The following is a 15,069-nucleotide window of genomic DNA, read 5'->3' on the forward strand; positions in this document are numbered from 1 at the left end:
CAATTCTAATCAGCACAAGGACTATTCACTCTGTCCTTCTGAGGGACTTATCAACCAAAAAGTCCATCATTGCCATATTCTGTTTTTTTCAGTTTTGTTACAAGGCTACTGTTGAGCATCCAGTTTTAAGAAAAATAAACTATCTGTAGTTAAAATGCATTTACTTTTTTTTTTTTTTTTATCCTATTGTCCATTTGTCATGGTTCTCTTGATAGCATAGTGTGGTGATTCTCTAGATGCTGGATAAAGCCATTCAATGCCTGCCCATGAAAGGCACTGACTTTGCAGCTTATCAGTGTATGTCAGTACCCTTTCTGGACCTTCCATTCACTATGATTTGCCAGAAGGTCATTCTGGCAAAGGTTTTATGCAGTTGCTTATTTAAGCTACTTGGCAAAAGCCTGACTTAGACTTAAAACAAATGCCATTCATTTATGCATTTTGTAGTCTCCATGTATTCACTGTCCTGCTTTCCCCTGCATCAGGAGCCCCAGAACATGTGTCCTCAGTGCACAGCCTAAATTAAAAACAGTAACAAAAACCACCCAAATAAATGAAAACCACCAGAGGAGCTAGTTCTCTGTCTGACATATAGTGTGCCATCCAGGAAAAAATATCAAATATTAAGACACAAATGAAAAGAAAAAACAACCCAAAAACAAACCACCAAACTCTTCCTCACTTTTTTTTTTGCAAACTCACAAATGCAAGAGGGTAAAACCTTGCATTTGAAAGAATCTGTGGGCTTGTCATGTGCAGACCATACAGGAAGAATAATTCTGCATTTAAGAACAATTAAAACACCTCCCCTGTGCAGTTATTGCAAGACTTAAAGGCCAGACACTTTCAGATGAGCCTGGGCACAGAGCTACTACATCAGATAGCAAAAGCAAATTATCCTGTGGAGAATGACTGTCAGAGATTCACTGGATTCATGTAGTTACTGTTAGCATACTGCGAACAGGGACACAAAAGCTGCTTTTGTTGACTTACACAATGAGATTATAGAAGAATGGAGATTCTAGTAAGGGAGCAGACTCAGGAACCCATGGAGTATTATTTGTTGAGCATGACACTGAGACAGAACTGCCTACAAATCCTTATTTGGTTCCACAGTTCCTTGTAGAGTTAGGCACTGATTCACATACATTTTGCAGCATTTGCTGACTGCTTGTGGGATATGTTTGTAACTCTCTAGGACCTGGTCAGCAATCTCTGTGACAAGTAATATTCTGATTTTTGATAGGTATGGATTTTGTGTTATGTTTCAGTTTACAAACTGTTTTCAATTTGAACTTTCTTTTTCCAGTTGCTGTCATGTTAGGAAGTCACGAAAATTAGAGTATATATATCCATTAGCTGCACTGTTCTTAAATGACTTCTTGGGTGAAATCATGAGGTACACAGTTAAAAATTTGTGTAGACCCACTCTTCTGGAAAGAAACAGGTGTGCCAGAAAATTTCTCCAAACTATTTAGGGAACTGCGTAGGGAGCACAAAGAGTCTACAGGGTGCCACCAACAGAGTGGCAACTTCTGTCTCCAAATTAGCAAGCAACTAAAATTTCATTCAATTCAAAATGGATTAATCAAGTCAGAGAGTTGTTACCTAGCTCAATCTATAAAATTAATCAGCTGCAAAATACCACATGCAGCTTGGCAAGTTCTTCATCCAAGAAGTTTTTGAAAATAAGCACAACTGGCACCCCAGCACATATGAGGACAATGTCTTCACAGCAGTTTGTCACAAAACAGCATGCACTTAGTAATTCATTACTCATTAGGACTGTCACATGTGCAACAAATGCATATACATATGATGGTAGTCCTGGGAGTGCTGCTTCATTGTATGGATTGGTTGTGGCTTCTGTTGGCACTTAAGAGTCCACTCTAAATGTTTGTACAGATACTATTTGGTGCACAACAATGTATGAGCCTGCACAAGTTGTGATAGCTTATAGGCATCAGCATCAGTGTTGCAAATGCCCATTGCCACACCCCTGGAGAACCTAAGGAAAGTAATGTGATTGTTTATATTTTAAGTTGTACTGTAAAATCTCAAAAGTTATGGCAGGACAGGCCAGGTGAGTTCCTCCGCAACTCTGCATCCCTGTAGAGACCTGGCTGGTAACAGAGTTCCTAGTCAGTGATCATATAAAAAGAAGGTCTGTATTTCCCTAATTGAAAAAAAAGGACAAATCTCTTTGAAGCACTGTTAGGCATCATTAGTGCTTCCCTCACTGGTGTTCATAAACCTTCTTTTGTGTTGTACAAGCTCTGCAGAATGAGGGAGTATTAATCTTTGCAATTTTCAACTCCAGGTAATAGTGTTCACAATAGTATTACAAAATCTCCATTCCAGGTTGCTCTAGGCCAGTAGCCCAGGATCTTATTTCCCAACCTCTCATTTATGAACTATGAATCATTATCAATGTTATGTGGTCTGGGGAAGATGATTTGTAGACTTTTATACAGGGTAGGGCTTTCTGTTGCCATTCTGTGATACCGAAGGTGCAGGTCTGTGTTAGGTTCAGGATTATTTCATGCTGAGCTTCTGGAGTAACTATGTCTGCAAACTAACAGAATCTTCTGTTACTCTAATTGGCCTGCTGTCCAGATGCACAGGAAAAATTTGTCCTGGAGTTTTCAAAATGTGTTTCATAATCCACTTGGCAGTTTCCAACATCCTCACATGTTGCTGCAATCCCCAATCTACTGTTTGTGCATTAGATGCTTCTCTGGACATCATTCTGAGTTGCTACATGTGCTGGCTGAAGTCAGCAGGATCTGCCTTACTCAGTCAATGCACCTAGACCTCTGGACAGAGATCTGCAAAAATGTGACCTTTAAGGAGACTAAACAGTGGGGTGGTTAGGCATACCGTTTATTGCAATTGAGGATGATACTTACTGTAGTTCAAACAAGTTTTTAATAAATTGCTTTGAATTAGTCTTGCAAAACCAAGAAGGTAGCAACAGCTGCTGGGGGTTTTTCTGCATAGCCGCCTTTCTCACTGCTGCAGTCTAGGCCTTTAGCTCAGATGCTTCTTTAAGTCAAGGTTAGTTCATACAGTACTAGAAACAACTTTTTCTTCTCAAGTGTAGTTTCTAAGCTTCAGAGATACCACATAGTAAATAGTAGGTGGTTAGAATTTGTTTTAGAAAATTATTGTTCGAGATCATTGCGTCGTATGTTTCAAGATTTCTGCATCATACCTATTTATAGTTGCAACCGCCAATTCAGAAAACCATTCTGAATGTTTGGGTGATTTGAGTTAAAACGGGTTTTCATTTCAAGTGTCGTTCTTCTTTCCTCTTTTAATTTTTTTCTTCCCAAACAAAAGCAATTTTGTGTGTCAATTGAATTAATAAATCAATTCTAGTAAATGACTAAGTCTTATACCGAATGTCCTTTAAGTGCAGAGAGTAATTATTTGACTAAACAGTGCTTCATGCTTTAGCCCTCAGTTCATTTATAAGTTCTCACTTGTGCTTGTGCTTCAGATGAGTGTTAACAGATGTTGGCAACAGGAAGGAGCTAACCACTGTGCAAGTTTGTGGCCCATACTTGGTGACTTCTATCAAGATATATCATTACTCCCAAGAGCTCTTGATTACAAATCACTCCTCGTCTTTTCAGTTCGGTCAGCAGAACATTGAATCTAATTTTATACCAGTGCTGACCTAATTTTAGGAAACCTGGTTCCTTTGGGGCCTGTATTACTCCCTAGCCTATTTTCTACAAGTGCTTTTTACAAGGAAATATCTAAGGCTTGCCTTGGAGCCTAAAAACCTTAAGGCAACACTTACAGCTATTTTGATACAGGCTCTTTGACTGCTGTAATCTTTCCTTTACAGGTTTTTTTTAGGCAGTGGTTATCATCGTAGATTGCTGCTTGTGGTTGCAGTATGAGATGGATCACAAAAGGAAGTCTAATTATTTTAATTCCTTTCAGTCAAATACATTTCCCAGTCATGTTTATTTTGAATGCTAGTTTTCAAGCCATTGAGTGTTTCTCCTTATGATGTGGAAGTTTAGGCCTACAAATAAAATTCATTATAGCTAACTAAACAAATGGTTTCTAGGAAGAGCAACTGATTTTGTTCACTCTTTCTTTGTCACAAACATTTATACAAATGGGTGGGGTTATCTTCAGCTACTTTCCCTGGATCACAGACAATCCCTTCTGTTTTTAAAAATGATGATTCTTACAGCAATGGCTGAAGAACAAAGTGAGCTGAAAGAAATTGCTTCTTTCAGAGAAGGTAAGCACAGCATGTCTTCGTCTCTTTGACACAGTGAAATCCCATTGTTCAGCTATTGCTTACACATTTTTCCTGTTTCAATGTACCTGGGTTGTTGCTGTTGAATAGTATCCATTGTCTGTGCTAAACTCTGAATAGAGGATGATGAAGTGGTGGCTTCCTGGAAAAGAGCAGGATTAATCTTCAGAATTCCCCATCCTTTGTAAAAAGCCTTCTGACAATTTTTAAACTGACAAGTCTGAGCATTAAAATTGATGCACCTTGGAAAAAACCTCGCTGGATTGTCCATTTGAGCATATTTTTAGGCTGGAAGCTTTTACTTTACAAATATATTGATCTTTAAATAGAAATTATTGATCTTTAAAACCCTGCGGTCAGCTACTGGCTGGCTTATTGGAGGTATTTGGTTATTTATGTTTGCAGAGCCCTAGGTAAGAGCTGGCAGTTTTGAGTTAGATCCTAAACAATGATCAGAAGCAAAGGGCAGGTGATGAAAGCATTGTGTTTACATGAAATATAGTTACACAGAACTGATTGCAGAAGGCTGAGATATCACTTATAGGACATCTGTCTGCATTCCATGGTGGGGGTACTTTATAATTTGTTACTTCATTTCTTCCATCCCTTCCCCAAGAAAATTTGCTTGCTGCTTACAATATGGGGGGGGGGGGAGTCGATTTATTCTTCTGTGCCTGTCCTGCACATGCTGCTCTACCTTCTAAGCAGTTTAGTACCCACAGAACAGTGTGTGTGTTTATAGGTTTCTGAATGAGGGCTGAATGTATGTACCACTAATTGTCATATTTACCAGAGAAGGACCAGGCTGTTTCTACTGTGTTGTGTTGTATTTGTTTTTTTCACCCGAGAAAATAAATTGTTTCCTAAGTTCAGGCAAAGGAACAATTTTCTGGCTGTCAAAACTTATCAAGAAGTGGTGTGTGAATGACACAGTAGTTACTGTGAGCTAACACTACAAATTTGAGAATAAAAAAATGTTGTTATTTAGCAACAGTAGATTGATAATAGATGAAATAATGTATAGTGAAGTGTTCTTCTGTTAGTGTTTCTACTGGGTTTCTTCACTTAAAGTGCTTGGTTAATATTACAGAATTCCCCTTCCTAATGTGGTTAACAGGTCTTGGCATGCACATATCTAAGATCTTCAATGAAAAGAGGTTGTCATGGTTTAGCACAGCTCTGAGTCAAAACAGGTGGAAATCAAATCCCTACTTGGTTCTACAGCTTTCAGTTTTTATACTAGTGATATACTAGTACGCACATTTCTCCCCTTCGTTATTTCCTTCTTCAGCAGACTACTGACCTCTACCATTTCAATATTTTTAAGGAGAGGTTCATATCATGCTCTTTGTATTTCAGTGGTTGTTCCTAGGTCTTTGTTTTGTGCATCCCAAAATCCACTGTCCCATGTCTCCACCTTCTCGAAGACTGCTCCATTGGGATTCCCACCCTTGTGTACTGGCAGTGTGAGATTAAACAGCAATGTGGATTCTGATGTTCTATAAACTTACAGATCTTGAGTTGTCCAACAGAAGGATCAGATTTGTTGTTCCCTATCCCACTGCCACAGAGAAAATCCATTTGTCCTGTAGTTCTTCAGAATCATGGTTGACAGGACTATGAAAGATGCTGAAGTGATTTAGTAATGTACTATAAACTAATGACAGACAACTGTCTTTTGCACTGGTATCTGTTCTTTAGCATCACTCTGTCACACAAAAAGAAACTCTACAAGGAATGGAAGAAAGGACAGCTAGACTGGGAGGCATACAAGGAAGGTGCCTGAGCAGCAAGACCTGGTTAGAAAAGCTGAAGCTCAGTTAGAATTAAATCTAGCCAGGGAGATCAAGGGGAACAGCAAAAATTTCTACAGGTATATTAATAGTAAAAAAAAAAGACTAGGGAAGGTGTAGGCCCCCTCAGAAAGGAAACAGGTGAGCTGGTGATGAGTGACATGGAGAAGTCTGAGGTTCTCAATGACGACATGGTTTGGCGACATGGACAGTGCACCCTCAGCAAGTTTGCTGGTGACACCAAGCTATGTGGTGCAGCAGACATGCTGGAAGGAAGGGATGCCATCTAGAGAGACCTTGACAAGCTGGAGAGGTGGGCCCATGACAACCTCATGAGGTTCAACAAGTCCTGCATCTGGATCAGGGCAATCCCAAGCACCAATATAGGCTGGGCAGTGACTGGCTTGAGAGCAGCCCTGAAGAAAAGGACCTGGGGGTGCTGGTGGATGAGAAGCTCAACATGAGCTACCAGTGTGCACTTGCAGCCCAGAAAGCAAATCACATACTCGGCTGCATCAAGAGAAGCATAACCACCAGGTCCAGGGAGGTGACACTTCCTCTCTACTCCACTCTGGTGACACACCACCTGGAGTACTGCCTCCAGTTTTGGAGCCCCTGTTACAGGAAGGATCTGGATATGCTGGAAGGGCCGTGAGGATGATCAGAGGGTTGGAGCACCTCTCCTATGGAGACAGACTGAGAGAGTTGAGGCTGTTCAGTCTGGAGAAGAGAAGGCTCTGAGGAGACCTAATTGTGGCCTCCCAGTATCTTAAGGGGGCCTACAAGAAAGCTGGTGAGGGGCTTTTTAGGATGTTGGGTAGTGAAAGGACTATGTGCAATGGAGCAAAACTAGAAGTAGGTAGATTCAGATTGGATATTAGGAAGAAATTGTTCCACCCACCATAAGGCTATTGAGACACCGGAACAGGTTGCCCAAGGAGGTGGTAGAAGCCCCATCACCGTAGGTTTTTAAGGCTGGGCTGAATGTGGCTCTGAGCAACCTGATCTAGTGTGAGGTGTCCCTGTCCATGGCAGGGGGGTTGGAACTAGATGATCCTTGAGGTCCCTTCCAACCCTGACAGTTCTATGATTCTGTCACTAAGCTCCATGCCCAGCTCACTCAGCAGGCATTAGCCCCACTTCCATTGCCCAAGGACTGTGAACTGAAGTTGCAGGTGTCTTGTCAGAACGTTTAGTTCCCATCTACAGAACAGATTATAGGACAGCCCTGGGTTCACAGGTGATGATGACATATGTAATATCTTCATATTCTATTTACCATGTTATTTAATTGTACTTATTTTGTGTTCATGTTTATCTTAATCCTTATTTCTTTACTGATTCTTCCCTTAATCCTTTATAAACATGGGAAATGTTCAGACTGAAGGAGAAGAGCAAATACTTTTCCTCTTTCCCTTCCCATCTCATTTCTTTCAATCTTCTTCTGATGCACTCTTTCTCTCCCTTTTCCCCTCAGCTGTACTAATTTCATTCATCAGCAGATGCAGCGCTGGAAACAGATTTTTCAGGGGGCAGTACAGAGCACAGGGAATGGCTGAGGGAACTTAGGAGTTGTCCAAGTCAGCAAATCCTGTCATAATGCTGCAAAGGGATATTAGTTTCTCCTGTTCTCTGTTACTGCATAAAAACCATCCTTCCATTAAAATCCTTTGTGGTGTGCATGTGTTTGTCTCCAAAGAACTTCATAAACTCCCTTTGCAAGAAAGTGCACAAAGTTAACATTTACATTTACCTTTTGAGGTGCAGCACTGATAAACTTTTGATTAAGGTCAAGCTTAACAGTTTTTCCACTTTCCACATTATGATATCTAGGGACAATACGTTGAAGAAAAAGTACCTTATTCAGGCAGGAAAAATAAACAAGAAAATGCAATCATGTGATGCTGTTGCAACTTGCCTGAGACTTCTGAAATTATTAAGAACTGTTAATATCAAGTGCTAAACGTGGCTGTCATCCATGTTGAACTCTAGATCATGTTCTCTAATCACTTTCCCTTTATTTTTAAAATGTTCTCTTAGCTTTATGTGAGGAATGCATTTTGAGATTAAACTGCCATGCTTAGGGTGAATGTGTTGCAAGGCAGGGGAATTTAGGCTAGATGTGTGGGGAGGAGAAGAGAAGGATCTCATTGTGTTCCATTTGCAGCCTGTATTATAATTTTCAAAATCTAAAACTATTTTTCTAACAATGACCTTATCGATGCAAGATACCAGGCATGACACAGGCAAAACTGGATGAAATTGCAGAGTTACTGTGGTATGCTGGAAGTCAGAATCCGTTATTTGGTTGTCCCATTTGGCTTTAATATTTATGGATCTTTATTGTGGGTTTTTGTTGTTGTTTTGTTGTTGTTATTGTTTCATCAAATATCGAACTTCATTTCAAGCACAAATATCCAAGCTAATTATTTTCAAATCCCAAGGTGTCAAACCTCAGTAATAGTTTTATTACTGGTACTGAAAGTGTAATAATATTGGTGGCAACAGAGGACAGTGAGCAAAACAATGAGCAAAATGGAAAGGCATAAATAGTATCATTAAAACTGTTTTACAAAAGCTAAACATGACTGTCAGGCTAATGTTTTAGCCACAGATAACAGTTTTAATTAACTCTTTCTTCCATTTCCCTGGTGAAGAAACTAGCTGTAGAATTACTTGGCTTTCTCAGAACTGCAAGGCTTTCTGTATTGTGTCCTCTCCTTCCAAAGCAGTATCAGCTATAATGAACAACTGCAATGTAGCAAATGCTTTCTGCATTTCTGCATTTGTTATAACATAGAGCTTATCTTCTTTTAGCCTAACATATTTTTTCTGCTCCCAGTTCTGTTCTGGATGGGCCTCCGATGACTGTAGATGGGCTGTGCACGTTTCCTGGTGCCCCTTGGCTGGATGTAAAATTGCTTTGGTGCACACCACCTCAATGATATCCCCAGGAAAGAAGCCTGAGCTGTTTCCAGGTATGGCAGTGTCTTATACATTTTATGACCCAAACTGTGTCTTGGAGTTTTATGGGATGGTTTGTAGTAGGTTTGTAGTGTATACTTTCAGTATAGTAGGCATGATGTAGTGGTGATAGTAAAGTTGGGAGTGTGTGATTGTAAACAAGGCAGAGTCTGTAGGTGATTTAGGAACTGAAGAAAGGTTAGTCTGAGCGAAGCTTCCATGCTGTTTTCTATGTATGTAAGGATGCCTATTTAAACTTATTTTTCCTGCCTATGACCTTGCCTAAAAGATGATTAGATGTGATTTGTGAAACTGGAGTTTTATTTCTGTTTTAGGAGGGTTTTTTACTCCTTTAGCACCTGGAACTGTTCTAGTGTCATACGTGCACATGTATGTACACAAAGTGCACAGGTTCATGTGATTTTTGAATGTTTTATCTTTTCAAATTTCATGACAAGACTGTTAATGTTTAAGACCTAGACAAAACTTGAGTCTTTTTGTTGTAAAAGATGAAACATCACAACACTTACGTTTCTCATTTACTCTTTCTGCTACACACACTGTTTGGGCCTTTCTGCATCTTGATGCATCAGTCTTGTGCCATAAAATTCCACTGTCGCTGCAGCATGCAAATTCACCTTTTGCTATATGGTTTCAAACAGTGTGTGGATACAGGCTCCAAATACCATTATAAATCAACAGTCTTAGTAGTTGTTGGGATTTTTTGGTTTTTTGGTTTTTGTTTTTTTCCCATAAAACCTGCTCCTGGCTTTTATTTTGCTTGCTTTGTCCTGTGGGTCATGGTATTGTCCTCTGTTTAACCTACAGATTACTTAGGTGATACATGCTTCACTAAACATTGGGCAATGTTGCTGGTGCCCTCAGTCATAAAAACATTTTTCTCAAACACACCCTTAACATGACAAGGTTGAGAAATAAGAAGAAATAGGAAGGAAAAGCTACACAGAGCTTGTTGAGTATAGCCCAAAATTCTGATTATGTCTGAGATCAATTTCTGATGTGTTATCCACTGGAAATGCTCTAGAGAATGTACGTTTTGCTCTCATAAATGTTTCCCTTTGAACTGTTGTTAGTTTATTCACAAAGATTGTCTTCAATGCATCATTCTTAAACTAGACAATAACTCAGTAGTAAAATCACCTCAAAATCTGAAGAGAATACATGCTTAGCATACTCAGCTTCCTCATCATTTTGGGAATTTGAATTATAATCAAAGGAAAACAAACAAGCAGGCTGATACTGAGTGAAAAGACTTTTTCACATGTTAATGAAATGAATGAGAAGAAAAAGTATTTTTCTGTTGTTTCACTTGTTGAAAGACATCCATGTTCATAAGTCCAACTCATATGACAAAGCTCCTTTGTGGTGAACACCATATTGCTTTTCTTTTGCTTGAGCAAGAAAGAACTAAAATGGTGCCCTGGAAACTGCATCACCTATGTTTTATCTGGGAGAAAATACAGAGCCCTGTTTGGAATAAATAAATAATACAGATTTAAATGGAAAAGTAATTAGCCCTTACAAATAATTAAATAGAAACTGAAAATTGTTGACATTATTTTAAGTGTCAAAACTCAGCTATGATGGAAATGGATATATTATCTTATATTAGGTTCTGATATTGCATTCACACAGGTATCCTGAGATACACTATACATTTTCTACATACTCCTTTACAGTTTAGTTAGTTGCACTCTTCACTGGTGCAGGTGGTCAATGGCTCAAACTCCACTGGACCGTAAATACTGCAAGAATGTGGTCAAGTTTGTTGAAGAAAAAGATAATTCAAAGTAATGAAAACATTATTACCTCTCCAACATCCTAATTTACAAGATGTTTGAAACCAAGATTTCTTTACTCTGACGAAAGAAAAATGCTTTTATCAAAAGGTAATGTCTAATCATAAAGGTTGGATGCCTGCTCAACACAGAATACAGGCCTTAATTTCATCCCTGTGAACATCCTGGTTTGATCTTAATTGGTAAGGCCATGTTACAGGAAGTTCCTGGAAAGCAATATAGCATGTATGCAAAACGTGCCTGTTCTAAAACTAGTGCCTGTCTGCAGTTCACTTTAATCGCATTAAATTGATACATTAGTAGAACTGTTCAAAATGTTGCCTGTAGGTACTGCTTACCTTTCAACAAAGTACCATGCAATGAAATGGAGGCAATCTTGACCCTATTCAGTGTGCAATGAATAGAGCTACAGCAGCCTGAGTTACAGTGACATTAATAGTGAACCATAAAAATGGCTAAGTGTGCTTGTTGCAATGGAGAATGACATTTTACCCATCTTTGCACGCCTATGTGCAGGAATGTGTGTTTCTTGAATAGTTGGGATGAATTTCATACCTTTCTAGAGCTTGTTATCAAGAACTGGTGTGCTCCTCAGGTGTAAAACTTTATTTTTCTAGAGCTCTTCATCTTTGTGAAATCTACAGAAATAAGTGAGAACTGAAGACAGGTATCTTCTATTTAAGATGATTTTCTGAGCTAAAGAATTTGTCTGAACCTTTTTCCAGAAGAAATCAGTTATGACTAAATGTACTGAACTAGCCACAGCAAAACTTCTGCCTCTTGTGACTTCGGTTTCTGGAGGTGAACTGTGTAGAGAAATTTGAAAATCAGAGCTGAGGGGATCCCCTGGCTACAACACGTCAAAGCCACTGCTTGACTGCAGTTAGGTGGTTTGTGGCTGGTTTAATCTTTTTAGGCTCCATCAGAGCTCCAGAATTGAGCTTCTCTGTGTCTTAGGGATATCTCCTGGTGGTTCCACTGGAGCAGATGTGTGTTTTTTGTTCCTTGAACATGTAGTTGCTTTGATACTGGATCCTCTATCTGGAGTAAGATAGGTAGGATAATAGGCAGTACTGTGCTAGCTGCTCTCTTGCAGTGTGACTAATTTCCCTCTTGCTGTCCTTCCAGCTCACCAGTAAATAAATGACCCAAGGCCCTGATCATGGGTAAAAGCATTTGAAGTCTATTTTAGTGAAAATATTACACCAGAAGCTTCATAGAGAGGCCAGCAATAACCCCATACAGCCCCTACCTGGACCATAGTCAGACCATTAGTTGTTTTTTTTTACAGTGATATTAAATGCCATACTTTTACTTAATAATTCATGATGCAAATAAGAATCCTCAAATTAAAGCATGTGTTTCTGCTTCATAAACAGCTCCTTGCACACGTGCTGACTTTGCAGCTGTTTTCTGCAGTCTTTGACTTCTGTAATTAGAACCACCAGTGAGCCCAGCTAATGGTATTAAACTGACTGGTCCACAAGTCTAGAATGTCATTTATCTCAAGGGTTTAATTTGCTGAGTGTGGAGCAGCACAATGCAAGATTTGCATGTATGATGGATGTAACTTGGTTTATTTAGCTCTTGTTGCCAAGTTACAATAAAACTGTTACCACAGTGGATTGTCTGCATTTAAATGGACAAATATCCCACCTGAAAAGAACTATGTTGGTGAAACTGCTAATATACTGTTGTCTCTGAAGAGAGGTAAATAAAACAGAAAAAAATCCCTATTTGTGAACATGATGATTTTGTATTCTAGACATTAGCCAGACAGGCTCAAAAATAGCTGTTCAGACCCCAGAGACTATGACAGTAGCAAGTGACTAAGTGCTAACATAAATAAATAGCTTCTAATTTAAAACTAAGTAGCATGAATATTATCAGTGCTTAAAGACAGAATAGCAGTGGTTTGTTATTTGAATTGTACTTTAGAGTTACTTTTCATGGAAATAATTTGATATCCTTGGAGTCAGGTATCATATCTAAATGCTAAGAAAAAAAAAAGATAAATAGAAAAAAAATTACTGAATTCTCTGCAATTGTCCAAATTACCCAAAATAACTAAATAATATTACATTTGAATGCTGATAAACCCTTTCCACTTTCATCAAGTGGAAAAATACACCATATTCTGATGGACAATGAGGTAGAATCCATACTGATATGTCAAGCTGTTGTCCTACCCCTTCCTGATGATTCGCATCAAAGTCCTTTGATTCTCTTAAGTAAGAATCTCTTCTCCCCTAATCTATTTCTAAAAAATTGCACTGAGGAGTGGTAACTAAGGGGGGGATTGTTTATTACTGCCATCTTTGAGTTCATTTGAAAAATCTCATACTGGGTCAATAGACCAACCAAGGTAGTCTTGGTGACTATCAGGAAGCTGAACAGGATTCAGCGTTAACTGCTGATACCTGTTTAGTCATCCCTGTAGATGTGATCAATGTGAGACCTGTCATTGTCTTTGAGCAGAAATTCTTTTCATAGCAATAATGTCAGGACAGTTCTTTGTGGGTTTAAAAGTCAGCTTTTAATATCCTGATTGCTAGTCCACAGGAGATCTGAACAAATAGAATATGTAAGATATTGCAGAAAAATACTGTATAATGTATGAGAAACATAGGTACACCTAGTTACAATGGCAACACTTTCCACACTACAGAGAATGTGTAAACCAAACCAAAGCTCTTCACTGCAGTTAGACCATTAAAGATCCAATGGCAAGATTGTGTGATTCTGCAATGTGAACTAGCTAGTCTGATATTCTCTTTATAGATTTCAAAAAGCGTGATGCTGGGTTAATTTTAAAGGTGTCAGCCTTTGAAGTAAGCCATTTGGTAAAAAGCATTGGATTGACAGAAATGAAGCTGTAGATATTCAGTGAAATATTTTAATTTAAATCATGACTAAAAACTGTCAATCAACCCCAGCAGAAATCTGCTTAGATAACTCTGCTGGAAATACTGAATCTCCTCAGAAAATGGAAGAAGGGAATTTTGACAGAATTTCAGAATGGTGGGAACAAGCTTCTCCCTGTAATTTAAATTGCTGTTCCAAAGACATGTACTGTCCTTGCAAAAACCCTCCTGCAACAGTGAGTTTTTGATTCACAACAGAAAACCACAGAGAGCAATGCAGGCAGAATATATAGTGCAGTGCTGCCTGTGCTTCAGCAGACTTGTTCTGGTGGTTACAGTGTGCACTACTTTTGAAAAGCCTGTAAATGGATCATATCTATAAGATCCTATGAGAATCCCTTGGAGGGAGGGGAAATGACAGGGAAGTGCTTCTGTGGACTGTGGAATTCCAACTCATTAAAGTGATGAAACAACTGCCGTGGGAATGAACCCACACAGAGTCCATGACAGATGCCTGCTACACTATACTCCCAGCAGCAGAGCACAAAAGCCTGATCACTTAGTAATATTAAGAAGCTTCTTGTATTCACAGGAGCAGGTGGTAGTGCTGCTGTAAAAGTTGCATTAAGGGGAGAAAATGCAGTCACTGGGTTATATGATGACCTGCCTTCTCTCTCCCCAGGGTGTAGCTGGGTGGCGCACACAGGGTTAATACCAGAAAGACAAACTGGTGGCATGTAATGCCAGGTGTTCAGACACCTACCGAATTAGTTCCATTGCCAGCTTTTGTACACAGTTTGGCACCCTCAAGGCATCAGAAAGCTTTAGGTTAAAAAAAAAAACAACCAAAACCCAAAAACAACAAAGGCTTTAAATCTCTTACCTTGCTCTAGTCCAGTGTAGCTTTTTGGTTGTTCTCCGTCCACTACCAGAAAAAGAGAAATTAATGCCAGATTCCAATGAGTCATCCTAAATGACAGAGTAGGCTCGCTCTTTGCACCGGCTGCTGGCTGCCTCCGCTGTGTGACAGCTGCCGGCTGGCTGGGGAACAAGCGTGTCCCATTCTGCAGCCTGCGGCAGGGGGAGAGGGGAAGGCAGCGCTAAGGAGAGGAGGTGGGAGAGAAAGCTGGAGAGAAGGACCAAAAGAGAGAGGAGAGAGGCAGAGGCAGGAATATACCATGTGTCTGCGTGCTCCCCTTCTCTGCCTGATGCTCATCATTGCAACGTGCTGCCTAAAAGTTACTTTTTTATATGAGATGCACTCTCTCATTTTAGAGCCTACTCACTCCTGCTCTCTTTTCAGTCTACACTCCTCAGCATTTTGGCAATTCTGTTATCATCTCTCT

At 39.5% G+C, this 15,069-nt stretch overlaps 1 protein-coding gene across 3 annotated transcripts in view; it reads right to left on the reverse strand.

Annotated features, from left to right (window-relative positions):
- RASGEF1A (RasGEF domain family member 1A) overlaps window positions 1-14,834 on the reverse strand; it is a 161,623-nt gene extending 146,789 nt beyond the window's left edge. For all 3 annotated transcript variants that reach the window (XM_054163764.1, XM_054163762.1, XM_054163761.1), the window contains exon 1: window positions 14,607-14,834. The gene's annotated coding sequence lies outside the window, so the exon portion shown is untranslated. The remainder of the gene's footprint in view (window positions 1-14,606) is intronic.
- Window positions 14,835-15,069: the final 235 nt, after the last annotated feature.

The sequence above is a fragment of the Dryobates pubescens genome, chromosome 8 (assembly GCF_014839835.1).
Source record: "Dryobates pubescens isolate bDryPub1 chromosome 8, bDryPub1.pri, whole genome shotgun sequence".
NCBI classification, from domain to species: Eukaryota; Metazoa; Chordata; class Aves; order Piciformes; family Picidae; genus Dryobates; species Dryobates pubescens.